Source organism: Lepidochelys olivacea, assembly GCF_965140295.1.
Source record: "Lepidochelys olivacea isolate rLepOli2 genome assembly, chromosome: 1".
NCBI classification, from domain to species: domain Eukaryota; kingdom Metazoa; phylum Chordata; order Testudines; family Cheloniidae; genus Lepidochelys; species Lepidochelys olivacea.
The window spans coordinates 62,782,817-62,798,954 of record NC_140411.1 but is presented as its reverse complement, the minus strand read 5'-3'; the positions used below and the strand labels follow the sequence as shown (position 1 = coordinate 62,798,954).

Genomic DNA, 16,138 nt, shown 5'->3' with positions numbered 1-16,138 from the left:
CTTGCCCGACTTTTCCATGTTATCTTTAAAAGACTGGGTTTCTCTTGCTCTCTCTAATGGTTTCATGATTTTCAATATCTTTTTATATTGTGCTAAATATGGCAAATAAGTTGTTAATGCAAAATATTTACTGCTAAAGCAACTAAGATATACTGAATCTTAAGGAGACTATTTTGTTTGTATAGACTACCTCCCAAATACTGAAATATAGGTTTTCCTAATACTCCACTGCTCTTTTTATTTTATTTATTAAATCTATGTTCCATATGGGTCTCATAAATTCTGAAAAAGTTCCAGGTTTACCTTAACAACAATAAAAAAGCATAGTTTGTGGAAAAAGAAGTGCAAAGTGTTATTATTTTACTTAGAAAAATTGTAAGTAGGCATACATTTTGTTTCATTGGTGTACTAACCAATTAACAGTTAGACTTCCTTTAAATTTGGCTGTGTGTGTGTTTTGTATAAAATAATGCTGAAAAACAAGTATGAATATGTGTGGGGGTGACATCTATAAAATAGAATAAAACTAATTTGAATCTACACTTATGGTAGTATGCCTATAAAACAGGAGCCAATTAGGTTTGAATGTTAATTGTTTTGGGAAGGCAGAGGGAGGCATAGAGGTTGATGCTGTGTGTGTGGGGGGGAATGGGGGAAGTTTGCTATTCATATGTTGGAAAGTAATTAAACTTTTTCTCTGTATTGCATACAAATTAGATATCTGTGTTACAGGGCGCTACAGTTGATGAAAAGTTCAAAACTCCCCCCCCCGCATTTTTTCCTCCTGAAACTTTTCTTATGAATATGGGACAATTTAAACAAGGGATCTCTGCAATTCTGTGTTAATTTGTCAGCGAGTGGCCACAACTGAGTGCCTTTTGTATGTGTGGGGGGTTGGTGGGAAGGGACTTCTCTATAAAATGATATTAAACCAATTTAAATGTGTGCCTGAGGCGGTTTATCTATAAAATAGTATACAAGTTAGCTTGAACGTATATTTAATTGTTTGGGGAAGGAGGAGTGAGTGGCTTGGTGCTGTGTGTGTGGTATGTTTGCTAAAATATTGTTTTAATTTATCTGTCTCTCAAAAACTTAACTAAAATCAAGAGACCTCTAATATAGTTTAAGCCAGTAAGTTTTAATTTCTAATGACTAAAAAAACTATAAAGAAATAAAAGAGGAAATGAAATAAGGAAAATTGGAACAAAGTTTAGGTATGATTCAATTAGGGTTTCTTGACCCGCTTTTAAAGACAAATGCTGAAGTTACTGTGGAGGAAGAGGACATTTTATTCATGGTCCAGAACCAAAAAACAAATAAGGTTAATTGTTAAATTCACATAGATTTTGTAAAAAGTTTGAAGAAATCTACATGCATGCTCCTTTTGAATGGCATTTTAGGTTTGATTTACATTTTAATATGTTACGGTGAATAATTCCATAAAAGGCCATGAGGTTCGACTAGCCTTCAGACTGGCTCAGGAAAAATCTGATGCAATTTAATAATCTATGCTGTCTGAATTTGCAAAAGGTTGCAGGATTAAAGAATACCTTCTAATTGGCTTGGCTTGTCAGGCATGGTTTGTCATCAACTTCCTGAACAGGGGATTTTGACATTTGGCTGAGGTCACTTTGTGGGGTGACCTGCTTTGCTCCTCTCTCTAACTTTCCTTTCTATGCTTCTTTAAAACTTTTTTTGACCACTGTGAAAGGTGTCTGAAATTGTGCCCTGCACACATGGAACTATTGTGTCTTCTCTCTCTGTCACTAATACTTTGTGCCTTTTTGCAATTATTTAATCAACTTTATTTAGAATCATACTAATTATACAAAAAAAATTTCCCTCTCAAAATGGGGAAAAGGTATAAAAGCTCTATTTATTCATTTATTTGTCATGCTTCCAGGATGGATAAATTAAATAAAAATGAAAACATTTTTTTCCAAGATGGCCGATGATGCCAAAAATACATGAGCCCCAAAATGATACATAGGGGGCTTGGAAAGGTTAGGAGGGACTTCCAAAACCGTAAGGCAGTGGTCTCCAAACTTTATACCTTGTGCCCCTCCTACCCCTATCTGCCCCCCCGCCCCCCAGGCTGGGGCTAGGAGTGGGGCTGTGGCTCCAGGAGGAAGGGATGCGGATATGGGTAAAGGGGCTGAGTCCGGAACCACAGCTGGGGGCGGGGGCAGGAGTGGGAGTAGAGCCGAGGCCGAGGGCTGACACCAGCAGCTGGGGTCCTGGGTGCAGGGTTGGTAGCGGAACCCATGGCACGGGGCCGGGGCCAGGAGCAGAACTGGGTGGTTCTCCCTCGCCACCCTCTGAGGGGGTAGGCCTGCACCCCAGCTGCGCTCCACCCCCCCCCGCACCCCCCCGAACGTTTCTCGCCCCACAGTTTGGGGACCTCTGCCTTAAGGCCAACTCCTCGGACGTCCAGGGGGTACAACAAAAGGCAGGGTGTGCAATCCAATAATGGGGCCTAATCTGCAGAATATCACAGCGGTGGGTCTGGAAACCTTTCCAAAAATGCATGCTAAGAAAAGGTATAGAGTTATTGCTGTTTAGAGATGTTATCACTAGTCACTGCAAGGACTCGGTGTGGCTATGACTACAAGCAGCAACAGCTACCTTAACAGGAGTGAGGAGGGACGAGTGGTGAGACCATAGTCCCATATTGTGACTGCCAGTCATTCACCTAACGGAGTGTAACAGCAGCCATACTCTTCCTGTGCATCAGGGAACTCCAGGAGGCAAGGTGCATGAGGTGCTTTTAAACATTTAATGGTGGCCACTGTTTTGGCATGGCTCTCAAACACTGTGCTGAACTGAGAGCAGTGTGGAGAGATCCCTATTCAAGACAGTGCATTAAAAAACTTGTGCAGTGTTTGCCATTAGATTATTATTAATTAGATGGCTTGTTTATGATCTTCCAAAGCCCTAAATAATAGAACCTAAAATTGACATCTTTACAAAATTAACATTGCCATAGTAAAAAGAAAAGGAGTACTTGTGGCACCTTAGAGACTAACCAGTTTATTTGAGCATAAGCTTTCGTGAGCTACAGCTCACTTCATCGGATGCATTCAGTGGGGGAAAAAAAAGCGCTTTTTTTTTTTTTTCCACTGAATGCATCCGATGAAGTGAGCTTTTTTTTCCCACTGAATGCATCCGATGAAGTGAGCTGTAGCTCACGAAAGCTTATGCTCAAATAAACTGGTTAGTCTCTAAGGTGCCACGAGTCCTCCTTTTCTTTTTGCGAATACAGACTAACACGGCTGCTACTCTGAAAATTGCCATAGTAGTTACTGTCTTCCCTCCAACACCACATCTGCTGCTAGCAATCTCAAAACAGGGAAGATTTCAAGGTGAGCACTGTACCCTCCTATCTTGCATGCTTTGCAAGGAAAAGGCACTGAAGAGAGACTGTCACACATGGACTTGAATGTTAGTGCTGTAAATTAACATTAAAGCTGAATTTCCAGGAGTCAGTTCCAAACAGAACCCTGATCCAAAGCCCGTTGCACTTTTGAAACGATCCCCCGCCCTAAAGATTTCAGGGTCTGACCCATCTCTGTCATATAGCACTTACAGGCAGCAAGTCAGACTGCAAAATATTTCTAACCTTATACAAGTGCATAACCAGGACAGACTTGTGACAGTATTAAAAAAAGGGGAAAGACAGATCCAGTACACTGTGAATATGCTGCCACAATTCTTGATTGAATCCAGACTCTGTTGTGTTTCTCCCTGCATTGAGGCATGACAATATATTGAATTCCTTTCATTGTAAACTACAATATCAACTTGCAAAAAGAAAAGGAGGACTTGTGGCACCTTAGAGACTAACCAATTTATTTGAGCATGAGCTTTTGTGAGCTGCAGCTCACTTCATCGGATGCACCGATGCACTTCATCATCTGATGAAGTGAGCTGTAGCTCACGAAAGCTTATGCTCAAATAAATTGGTTAGTCTCTAAGGTGCCACAAGTCCTCCATTTCTTTTTGCAAAGACAGACTAACACGGCTGTTACTCTGAAATATCAACTTGAAATATAACTGATCTAAAAAAAGGCTTGTGTGGCTTTTATGGCAAAGTCAGCTCCCATAGAACATCTGCGTTGCTATATAGTGTGTGCGCCGCTATTTGATCCCTCTCATTGAGCACCGTTTTCTAGATGGTACTGGCAGTGTTTGCTATAAAGGTGCCTGGAGGGTTACTTTCATTTTATTCATTAGAATTTCTCATTAGCTGTGCTGGTTCAGGCTACAAGAGTGCAAACCAAAACCGGTTTTATCCTGAACAAACTGTGGAGGTGACACTCCTCAGGAGAAACATGAATGTATTCTAACGCTCTGAAAAAATAAACATAATGCTCGAAATCAGATATTTTTAAGAATCAAGGAAGAATGTTGCATTTCCTTTGGTGTTATCTTAAAATGGAACAGTCGAAGAGCAATTAGTTCCACAGCATGAGGCACCCTGTGTGTGCACATGTATAAGGTTAGAAATGTTCCGCAGCCTGACTAGCTGCCTGCCTGTGCTTTATAACAGAGATGGGTCAGCCCATGAAATGTTGGGGAATGTTCCTAAAGTGCAAGGGGTGTCAGATCAAGGTTCTGGTTTGAGCCGACTCATGTGGAAATCCACGTGTATTTCATGTGCGTAGATAATGTCATTTATTTTCATCTGGCACATATGTGTGTGGACAGTACTGAATGGAAGGAGCCATTTCCAAACTAGTTCATATACTGCATGAGTCAATATATGAGATCATATCCGCCCTATAGACATACGTCCCATAGCACATAAACCATGTCATATTTATACCCATCTGAAACTATGTGTGTATAATATATTTGTTTCAAATGGGCAGGTCTATATTTATTTGTTTTCCAGTATGTGATCTCATCCTGCCAGGGTACTACCACATATGTCATGAGTAAATGGTTTTCTTCAAATCCTATTTCTCCTGGGCTTTTTGCATTTACAGATCCTCTCTCCTGAGTGGTTGTGCGGTGTGTGTAGCAGGATTACATTACTTAGGTAATGGCTGTAAAACTGGGACAAGAAAGGGGTGGAATTAAAAAAAAATCCAGTCATTTAGTAGTAAATGGGCAAAACACACATTTTTTCACGCAGAAATTATTAAAGAAAACAAAACAATATCTTAGCAAACCAAGTATCCTGCAAACTCTTCCTTATTTGGGGTCAGGTTAGGGCCCACCCTGCACACTGGCATAGTGGGGTGGAGGACATATAACACAACCCCTTACCCCGGAGCTCTACACCACCACTTCCAGCTTGCAAAGGAAAGCAAAACCTCTACCTCACACAGGTGGGTGGGAAGAAGTGGGAGAGGACAGGCCCTAGGCTGTGCATCCCCCAGGAGCCTGGCAGGATGGACGCTAAGCTGTCCACCCGCCATGAGTCTGGCAGTGTAGTTACACCAGTGTGTCTTAGGGGGCATACTCTGTGGAAGGAGATGGTGGTGGTTCCCAAGATGCTTTAGGAGTGGCGCAGCAGTACGCTGCCCCTTGCTATGGACTAGAATTCAAATGGACGATCTAGCCCTTGGCTAGAGCCCTTCACTTCAGCGGAGCTACTTATGTGAGTAACCACAGCTCAAGCGAGAGAGGGTTTGGAGGTTCCCGACCAAAAAGGCACAATAGCTTATATGAGCTAAGTGTAAAATAATGTGCGCCTTACTGATCTATTCCCTTAGATCGTTTAATGTTTGTCTTTTACCGCCTTCTTTTCCCCCAGCTCGGCCGACTCTTTTGTTATTTGTTTTGTTAACCCTGATCGGCTTTCACAGATGATTACTCTCAATGATGTCAGTTGATCCTACGGTGAGTCAGGCAAGAAGGATCTGATCCTTAGACTGTAAGCTCCTTGGGTCAAGGACTATATCTTTTCAGTTAGTGTGGGCCCAGTGTAGCCCGTAGACATGAGGTGCAGCTCCCCCTGAAGTCAGTAAGAGTTGTGACTATGCTTAAATTGAGAATTGGGCTTAAAGGTCCAGATTCACAGTCATGCTGGAAGGGCATAATGAGTCGGGTCCCACAGGGATCAGGTCTGAGTCCGGTTCTGTTCAATATCTTCATCAATTATTTCGATAATGGCATAGAGAGTACACTTATAAAGTTTGCAGATGATACCAAGCTAGGAGGGGTTGCAAGTGCTTTGGAGGATAGGATTACAATTCAAAATGATCTGGACAAACTGGAGAAATGGTCTGAAGTAAATAGAAAGCATTTGTCCATATTGAATTTCAAAGTACTCCACTTAGAAAGGAACGATCAGTTACACACATACAAAATGGGAAATGACTGCCTAGGAAGGAGTACTGCAGAAAGAGATCTGGGGGTCATAGTGGACCACAAGCTAAATATGAGTCAACAGTGTAACGCTGTTGCAAAAAAAGTGAACATCATTCTGGGGTGTATTAGCAGGAGTGTTATAAACAAGACCTGAGAAGTAATTCTTCCGCTCTACTCCACACTGATTAGGCCTCAACTGGTGTATTGTGTCCTGTTCTGGGCGCCACATTTCAGGAAGGATGTAGACAACCTGGAGAGTCCAGAGAAGAGCAACAAAAATGATTAAAGGTCTAGAAAACATGACCTATGAGGGAAGATTGAAAAAATGGGGTTTGATTAGTCTGGAGAAGAGAAGACTGAGAGGAGACATGATAACAATTTTCAAGTACATAAAAGGTTGTTACAAGGAGAAGGGAGAAAAAAAAATTTTCTTAACCTCTGACCGTAGGACAAGAAGCAATGGGCTTAAATTGCAGCAAGGGAGGTTTAGGTTCGACATCAGAAAAATCTTCCTGTCAGGGTGGTTAAGCACTGGAATAAATTGCCTAGGGAGGTTGTGAAATCTCCATAATTGGAGATTTTTAAGAGCAGGTTAGACAAACACCTGTCAGGGATGGTCTAGGTAATACTTAGTCCTGCCATAAGTGCAGGGGACTGGACTAGATGACCTCTCAAGGTCTCTTCCAGTCCTATGATTCTGTGAATAGCAATAGTTTATACATTACTTCAGACCCCCTTTACAGAATTAAAATCCTGGCTGCAGGAGACAAGATCAACTATAGTCTTCATTTTTAAAATGGGGTTGATGGCATGAAAGAAATTCTAACTTAGAGATGCTGCTGGTGAGTCATACGATTTCTTTCCCGACCATGAGGAACTAGGATGTGATGTTCAGGGAAGGGACACACATTTTAAAGCTGTGCTGTTAATCTTCCAGTTTTAATTGCCCAACCAGTACTTAATCTTTTGGCTCCATGTTGCCAAAAAAAAAAAAAAAAAAGGGTTGGGGTGCTAACTCAGTACTAAAAGCATTAGATTTGGCTAAGCTCCATTTAGATTCTGGACAAGTATTAGAATATTGGAAACAGAATCTGGCTGATTTAATAATTCAGGACAAGCAGATTACTCCTGCAAAAAACTACACTGTGGGGTAAACTAAAGGGTATATTTATAAAATATAGGCAAAGGAAAGGAAGCCAGTCAGATGAGTTTATCAAACACCTTAACATAAATCAAAGCAAGTCTTGGAAGACAAGAAGGATTAGTGGTGGATCTGAAACTTCAGCAGTTGGTGAGATATTTTTTAAAATCTTAATTATGGACATTCTGTATAGGATAGATGGGACCTAATCCAAAGACCACTGATGCCAATGGAAAGACTTTCATTGATTTTTAATGAACTTTGGATCAGGTCTATTATAAGTAGCTATGGGCCAGAACCCAAACTCAGATCAACCATCATTAAAGGTGGTATAAAATACATTGGGCTAAATAGCTAACTAGAGCTGGACAGTCCCAGGGCAGTTCAGATTTGGACCCAGATCTGAACTTCACAACAGGGCTTTCTAATTTAAACTGAATTTCATTTAGTTCAATGTACTTTAGTCAGAGAAACATAATGTGAGATATATTTAAGTAGTATCTGGGTTTTACAAAGTCCAAGTTTCCAAGGAAGACAAGAATACACAAAGGAATGGCTATACAACAGCTTTCTAAGGAATACTGCACACATCACTGTATGCTAATAACTTCATTTTCAGTGCATAACATTCCATGAATCTTCTTTGCCTTCTTGATGACCTTGTATTTGGGGAAATGGAAAGGGAAGCTCTAGGGTAGCTTGAGCCAGCTCTTTCCTGACTACAGGCTGAATAACCCCACTCCCTCCAAAGCCATTTTTTAAAAACTGGGCAATAGCAAATGGAATAAGAAAGGATCCCTATGAAAGAACAACTCAAGACGAGCTCAGCTGAGGGATTGCTTAATTGTTGTTCCAACTTTGCACGTAGACTTTTGACATGTGTAACACTAATATTGTAGAACAGGACAGTGGCAGAGAGGAAGGACTGTCCAGGCCATTTTTGAGAAACAGATGGAGGACCGGACAGGTCAGATAGCCCTTGATAAATTGTACCGAACTCTACTTAACATTCTGTGTATGGCTTCCATTAGCCTTGATAGGCCTTTCACGCCAACAGATGATTATTCCATGGGTAGACTCACTGTATTGCTCTCATATATGTGTTCCTAAGGTGTGGAAAGACACAAGAATAACTGTTTTGGCAGCGAAATCCTGATCACAGCAAACTGGTCTATTCCATTTGCTACTGTACATACAGAAGGCTTCCATACATACATGAACGATTCTTGTTGATGTAAGTCAGAGAGTGGATGCTTCATTTTGCTCACACAGAAATGACTGGAGCACTTCAGTCAGTATGTTTTACCTCTACTGTGCACCAGAGCCAGAAAGCTATTTGGTGTGCTTATGGAGTCTGATAATATCTTTCATCATTATAATAGCAGATGAAGTCAGACTTGATGTTTTGAACTAGTCAGGTGGTTCTTATTAATTATTATTTGTGTTACAGTAGCACATAGAGGCCCAAATGACATCAGAGCCCCTTGTACAAGGCACAGTAACTGCAACAGTAGGAGACAGCTTCTGCCCTGGAGAACTTACAATATGAATTTCAGTCAAAGGGTGGGTGAAACAAAGTCGTATTATCCTCCAGTTGGGGAACAAAGGCACAGAGAGATTAAGTGACTTGCCCAAGGCCCCACAGGAAGTCTGAAGCAGGGTCAGGAATCAAATCTAAACCTCCATATGTTGACAGCTTCAGCACCACTGAAATCCTACTTAACTTTCACTGGACCTATGCACATGGGGCGAATTTAATCCTTTATAATTAAAAATATGTTCAGAATACTGCGTGTCTGTCCACTCAGAACACTCACTTAGAAATATACCTGCTATCCACAGCATATCTGTAGTACAGTCAATTCATGGTATTCTGTTCAGGTTCTTATACCACACCCATCACCATGGTATCTGAACTCCTAGAGTGATATTAATTGGTGTGGCAATCTGCCAGTGATGCCAAGGTTGCATTTTTCTGCCAGTCTTTGGATTCCTTAAGTGTAGCCCTGAGCACAACGGAGAGAATTAACATAAGACCTCAGAGAAGAACTAAGAATGTGGAGGCTAAGGATAGACTGTAGAAGTGGAAACAGAGCAGGAGTTGTCAGGTAGGTAAGAAATTCATTCTTGCTATAAGCCCCCTGAAGTCAATAGTTACTCCAGGGATGAGTTTGGCTCATTGACAGTTAAAGTCTGCTATGTCTTTAACTAAGTTACTGGAGAAATAAACAAACGAAAAATGCTCAGAAATGAGTGTTGCCTTCTCTCTGCCACTTCTGATCCTGTTATACAAACTGACAGAGTGAAAGCCTGATGTGTGGCATGCCTGTAAATGGAATATACATAAATAAATTAATTCCCTGCAGTGCAGTTAAGAACAAATACTTGTGCCATATCCACCACTCTAGCTGTGAAGAGATATATCTAGTTACTCCAGTCAACACAGGGCTCCCAAAACTCAACGTTGTTGCGTTATTTGTGAGTCTGGTTGGACAGGCCAATTTAATGGAAGGAGAAATTAAAATTGATTAAAATTGGTGTAGATTGAGGCATAGAGGAAGAAGAGAACTGCTTTGATTGCTTATAGCATAGGATGCAGAGCAGGTAGGAACATCGTGGACTGATTCCAGATATATCACATAGCAGCTTCCAAAGATATTAACATTAAAGGGCCCTTTAATTTTCATAGCCATGCATCAGTAAAAATAAGAAGTTATCCAATGGCTGGAAGCCAAAATGCCCAAACTCTCTGATTTTTTCAGACTGATGTTTACTGTCCCTAGCATCACAAAAGCTGCCTGGAGAGCAGCTGGGCTGGGGAGTCTGGAGCAAGACACACTTTCTACGACTTTGCTTTCCCACAATGTCTCATATTTCATGATTGCTGGTGGGCAAGAGGCTGATGAAATGCACAGTTGATCTGAAACATAAAAAGGCAAAGGCAGAATTAAAAATTATACCAATCAGAGTTAGCTCTGTGGAAAAAACTAAACTACCATGATAATTGTGCAATGGTGACAATAAATACACAACCCTTTCAACCAGCTGGCATCCTGTCTGTGATGTGGATTATGGGTGGGAAATTTACACCTCACCAGGAGCAGGGTTATAAATGTATTGTTTTTTTAAACCACATCTAAAGTTGGATGGTTCCAGAATCATTTTTTAAACTACATTTTTTTTTAAATCACATTTAAATTCTTTTTATTTTTATATACCTGGCAAGAGAGCGTTTGGAAAATGGCTCACGCTTTAAATCAGAAATTGGATGAAGTGCTATACTCTCTGCTGTGAGCTCATGGAAACGGAGACTTCTGCCTCCTTATAGGTGGTCCCCTTTCCGTTCAGATGGAGGCCCGCTGCGAGGACAGTATGGGGGAAGCCAGCACTTCCAACACCCCGCTGTACTTTTCCTGTGGAGAAATACAAGCTTTGAGTCTCCAGAGCTGTGGATCTGGCATCTTCCATGGGAACTAGATTCACTACAAACAATACAATGAAATCCTGTGAGTCACTTCTTATTGCTCCTGGTTAAGATTTGTTACAGGAAGAGTGTGGTGGCAGCATAACTTGTGCTCACAAACCCCTACCCTCTTGCCAGGGCTGGAGATCTTCACAAACGCATGGAGCTGTGGAATCTTCCCCCAGGCCACAGAATAGCTTTGTAGCTACAAATCCAGCCCCATGGCGATGCAGCCCTTTCACCATCTCCCTCTGGCTCTTCTTCCCTATGGGGGTTGTGCATAGTGGCAGATTTTTAGACCTCCATCCTGAAATCCACTTACATGACAGCAAGCAGAGACCTTCTCTGGGTTTGAGCTCTGGGCTTTACAGAAGGTGTGTATTCAGTGAACTCCTAACTCCTCGTCACCCCATTCGGGGAAACGACACTGGGCTAGCTGCATGTTCGGTCCCGTGCACATGAAGAGGCGAAGGCAGAAATTGCCCCATGATGAACATGTTTTGCTTCTCCTTCCATCCAAAGCATTCTAGTTATGCTGGCAGGAGCTTCCTGAATGTCCTTATGCTCCACGAGAGGAAATTGGTACCCTAAGAAACAATTTCAAAATGAGTATCTTGTGTTAAAGCTAATGCCTTTCTCTCTCATTTTCATCTGCGACGTATAGGGTATGCTAGTAAAACTGACACTAAAGTCTTAGGTCTGATTCTCATTTACACGGGGGCCACGTTATACTGCTCTTATAGCGGAGGTGAATTACAGTTATGTCCAATCGAAGGCCCCTTTCAACTGCCAGCATGTCGGAAAGTGGAGTTAGTGTAAATGAGAATCAGGCCCTTAAAGGTAATGCCACAAAACCACCCAGAAACATTGACAGAGATACCAGCTTTATATCTGAGGGAAATCAGAGGTACTCCAGCAGCATGGTTCTAACTTCCGTAGGTGGCAATTGACATAAGGTGACAGAAGAACTACTGGGAGCTGAGTTCCTCTGCACTGATAAACAGAAGCAACAGATGGAATCCAAACAAATATTTATTTCAATGTTAGTTGAGGTAGCCTGTAAAAATGACTCATGACCAATATGTTTATCTACCAAGAACTTCTTTTTAATGAGTAACGCCCACATTCCACTTGCTAAGCTCCCTGGGGGGGGTGATTCTCATGTATGCTAAGGACCCTTCACAGCCCCTACTCCACCAGCCTGGTATAAAGGGGGTCTTCATGTAAAGGTGAACCCCGGTGACTATTTTTATCTCTGACCTCGCCCTAGTATTTTCCATATAAAGAGGTGGCAGGATACTACTTGGCAGCCATCCCTGCTTCAGACAGAGTGAAAATACAGCTCAGTTCAATGGGCCAGCTCCCTGGGAGGCACACAGTCCCAAAGTTTCCCGCTTTCCAGTCAAGCAGCCAAAAGAACAGCATTGTGCCATGTCAGGTCTGTGTGTTGTTGAACTGGGAGATCTTCCCAATGGGAGGGCAATGGGTGCAGAATAGGCCATAAACCTAGAACTGTGACTCAACAAGTTAGGGGATAAGTGTCTCATTTTTCCAGCCCACCTCTTAATGGTGAGATTATTTTGTGCACAGTCATCCCCTCCCCCCCCCAAGTTCACAATTGTCTGGCATCCCGCTACCCCTCTTCACTCCCATTGGTGATCACATAAATATCCCTGAGCAAATGCAACATTTGTTTACATGGAAAAGTGATATTAGGGAAATAGTTATGTCATTTTGCTGTCTTTAGTGCATTGAATACAGTTGATCACACAATCTACTTTCACTCTTCATTTCATTTCCCCTTCCCCCATCTGGGAAAAAAGAAGAGACCATACCATATGCCTGTCCAGCTCCCTTCCACCCATCAATAGTCCCCAGACCAGTTAGGGAATATCTACTCTTGTCTATAGACTTCAGTTTCATGCTTTAAAGCCTCTATGTATTGCTGTCACTTGAGTTACAGGTTAAATGATGTGTCTTTCCATTTATGCCACTATAAAGAAAATGATTCCAAAGACTCTCTCATTTTGGCAGTAAACCTCCTCCTCCTCCTCTGCTCCTTCCCTGTGCTCTGGCTGAAGCATCACTCGCAGGTAGCAGCAGCCATTTGTGAAAGAGCTGGGCTACAGGCCCATTTCCATCTGGTTCATGGCTGCCTGAGTGATGCATAAAACAGGAACTATGCTGTCCACTGCCAACTGCTTTGTGGATTAGAAACATAGGAATTGCCATAGCTGAACAGAGCAATGGTCCATCTAGTGGCTAATGCAGGATGCTTTGGAGAAAGGCATAAAATACCCATAATGAATCTAATTATGCAATATTATACCAGTAGGGGAAATTTCTAGTTGACCTCATCTGGTAATCAGATTATGCCCTGAAGCATGAGGATTGATAGCTTTTGTAATTTCAGCCTATCTAGACTAACTGTGTATGCTCTATTTATTTATATTAATGTACAGGGAAAAGTTCACCCTCGGTACAAGAAGGTGGAACTGCATTAGCTTCAGTGGTGTTACAGGAGTGATGAATGTGGTCCATTATATTTGTTAAATAATTTTCTTTGGCCATCGCAGAAAATTTTTTACAGTTGGATTTTTTCTTGCCACAGTTGAGCAAACATGGACCCCTTCCTACACAAGAGAACATGCCTCAGAGTGTAATATTCCTCCTGGGTTTCCAGCAAGGGAACAGCATTTATTTAAAAAAATAAATAAACAGCTGGCAGTTACTGGGGTAGACTTTATTTGGGCACACGATCAGTCTTGGGAAAATAAACCTCAAGTGCCTACTATAATATAGATATATACTTTAGAAGTATATGTTTATTTATATGTTTTAACAAAAAAAGCACTTGTCTAGAAACATCATGTGGCCCTTCAAAGAGTAGCTGTGGTATTTTCTAATAAACACACCAGACTCTGGAAGGTGAGTAGAATGGCAATCAAAGCAGACATGAATTGTCAACAGAAATTGCAATATTCACTATGAATATGATGTTTATCTGGAACACGTGTGTGTGTGTGTGTGTGTGTGTGTGTGTGTGTGTGTGTGTGTGTGTGTGTGTGTGTGTGTGTGTGTGTGTGAGAGAGAGAGAGAGAGAGAGAGAGAGAGAGAGAGACCAGAACCAGGCTGCAATGTTGTTTACGACTAGAGGTTGATGAGAGCTATATACAGGGTACAGTTTTGCTGAGGAATTTAGCCTGTCCTTTTTGCATTTTTCTCTATTATTTGCCAAGTGGTTTGTGCAAACATGTTTTATCGTGTGGATTTCTTGCCAGTTATTTGCTATGATTATTGCTTTGCGTACTCATTGTTTGTAATTTGCTATTCATGCCATGTTATTGGCCTCTTAAATCACATGGTGTTGTTTTCACTCCCTGACTGAGAGACCCGCAAGCCACCAGAGAGCTTTCAAGGAGGTGTGCACGCTGCCAGCACTGATATTTTTGCGGCTATATACAGTAATGAGCTGCCAAAATCTTAACAACCGATTCCCTATAAAAAGTTCTGATTTAAGGGATGTGCCAAGAGGTGGAGGGGGCGGGGGTGTAGTGGCAGGGAAGAGATTGCACAGAGGCCAAAGGGGCACGTTGCAGGAGGTGCAGTGGCAGGGAGGGAGTGGCACAAGGGAGAAGTGGGCAGGAGGGGATTGTTGCAAGGGGCTGGCAGGCAGAGGGGTGTATGTGCCCAGGGTTGTTGCAGGGGGGTGAAGGTGGCAGGGAGGGGTTTGCACAAGGGAGGAGTGGGCAGGAGGGAGACGGCAGGCAGGATGGGGATCCCGAGGTTGGTGCAGGGGTGAAGGTGACCGTGGCTGGCGGGGGGTGGGCGGGGGAGGGGGTTGCTGGGTGGAGGTTGCCAAGAGGCAACAGTGGCAGGATAGGGTGGGTTGTTGGGGCAGGGGGTGCACAGGGGAGAAGGTAGCTGGTTGGTGGGTGTTGGAGGGGGTGGCACTGGCTGGGGGCGGGGTGCCCGGGTTGCTCCCACATATACCATTTCCCAGGCCAGGGACTGGACCTGCCCATCCTCTGGCGCTCCGCGGGCCCCTGCGGCTCCCTGCAGCCTGGCTAGGTTCCTTGCAGGCGGAGTAGACACCCAGCTTCTCCGCACGAAGAGCAGAGCGCAGCTGCGCCGTCTTCCCCGCGCCACAGGGCAAGCCGGGCTCCCCGCGGTGGTGCAGGCAGCCAGCCCCACTGCACCCGAACTGGGCTCCCTGCTGCCCCCGGGGCTCTCAACGGCCGTGCAGCCATCCAGCCCCACTGTGCCCGAAACGAGCTCCCCACCGCCCCGGGGGCTCTCAGTGGCGGTGGCGGCAGCCGCTGCTGAGAGCCCCAGGGGCAGCGGGGAGCTCGACTCGGCCCAAGGTGCGGGGAAGAAGGCACAGCTGCCATTACCTGACCCTCCCCTTCCCCACTCCACCACCGGCTGCTCCCTTGGGGGGAGGGACTGGCCACGCCGCAGGCGGCCCCTCTGGAGCCGGGAGGCTGGGAGCAGCAGCAGCCTTGTGCTCTGCTGTTTAAAAAAAATGGGGGGGGCACCGCTTTTTGGCACCTCCAAGCACTTGGTGCCCTAGGTGGCCACCTAGTCCGCCTAGTTGTTGCACCGGCCCTGCCCGACAGACCCCCCGCCCCCCGGAACTCCCACGCCTACCCAACCTCTCCCCCCCGTTCCCTGTCCCGTGACCGCCCCCCAGAACCTCCGCCCCCTCCAACCGCTCTCTGCCCCTTATCCAACCCCTCCTCCCAGCGCCGGCCCGGCCCCCTTACCATGCCGCTCAGGGCAGCATGTATGGATGCCGCGCGGCCCGCTGGAGCTCGCAGCCCCACCCCCTGACCATGCCGCTCAAAGCGGCAGGCGCTGCAGAGCTGCCCAGGAGCGGTCCAGAACGCTGGTGCCAGCAGCACGGCGCGCTGAGGCTCTGCGAGAGGGGGGGAGGCAGGGGAGGGGCCGGCCGGGAGCTCAGGGAGCCGTAACAACTTTTAACAACCGGTTGTAAAACTGGGTCAAAATTTAACAATCGGTTCGTGCGAACCGGCTCCAGCTCACCACTGGCTATATATTGACAAAAGTATTTGTGTTGCATGGACCTACCTCTCATTCGGCACATTCATTTTATGAAGCTAGAGAGAGGACATAGGAGAAAGGCTGCATGAGAGATGAAAGGTTTGCTACGCAAACCACCACACATACTTTTAATAGTCAGACATTTCCATGTT

At 44.1% G+C, this 16,138-nt stretch overlaps 1 long non-coding RNA gene across 1 annotated transcript; it reads right to left on the bottom strand.

Moving 5' to 3' along the window:
- Positions 1 to 9,782: 9,782 nt before the first annotated feature.
- LOC311514498 lies at positions 9,783 to 15,826 on the bottom strand. Its single transcript, XR_014709889.1, has 3 exons — positions 15,689 to 15,826; positions 10,678 to 11,509; positions 9,783 to 10,379 (listed from the first exon to the last, which is right to left on the bottom strand). It is a non-coding gene; the product is annotated as an uncharacterized lncRNA (long non-coding RNA).
- Positions 15,827 to 16,138: the final 312 nt, after the last annotated feature.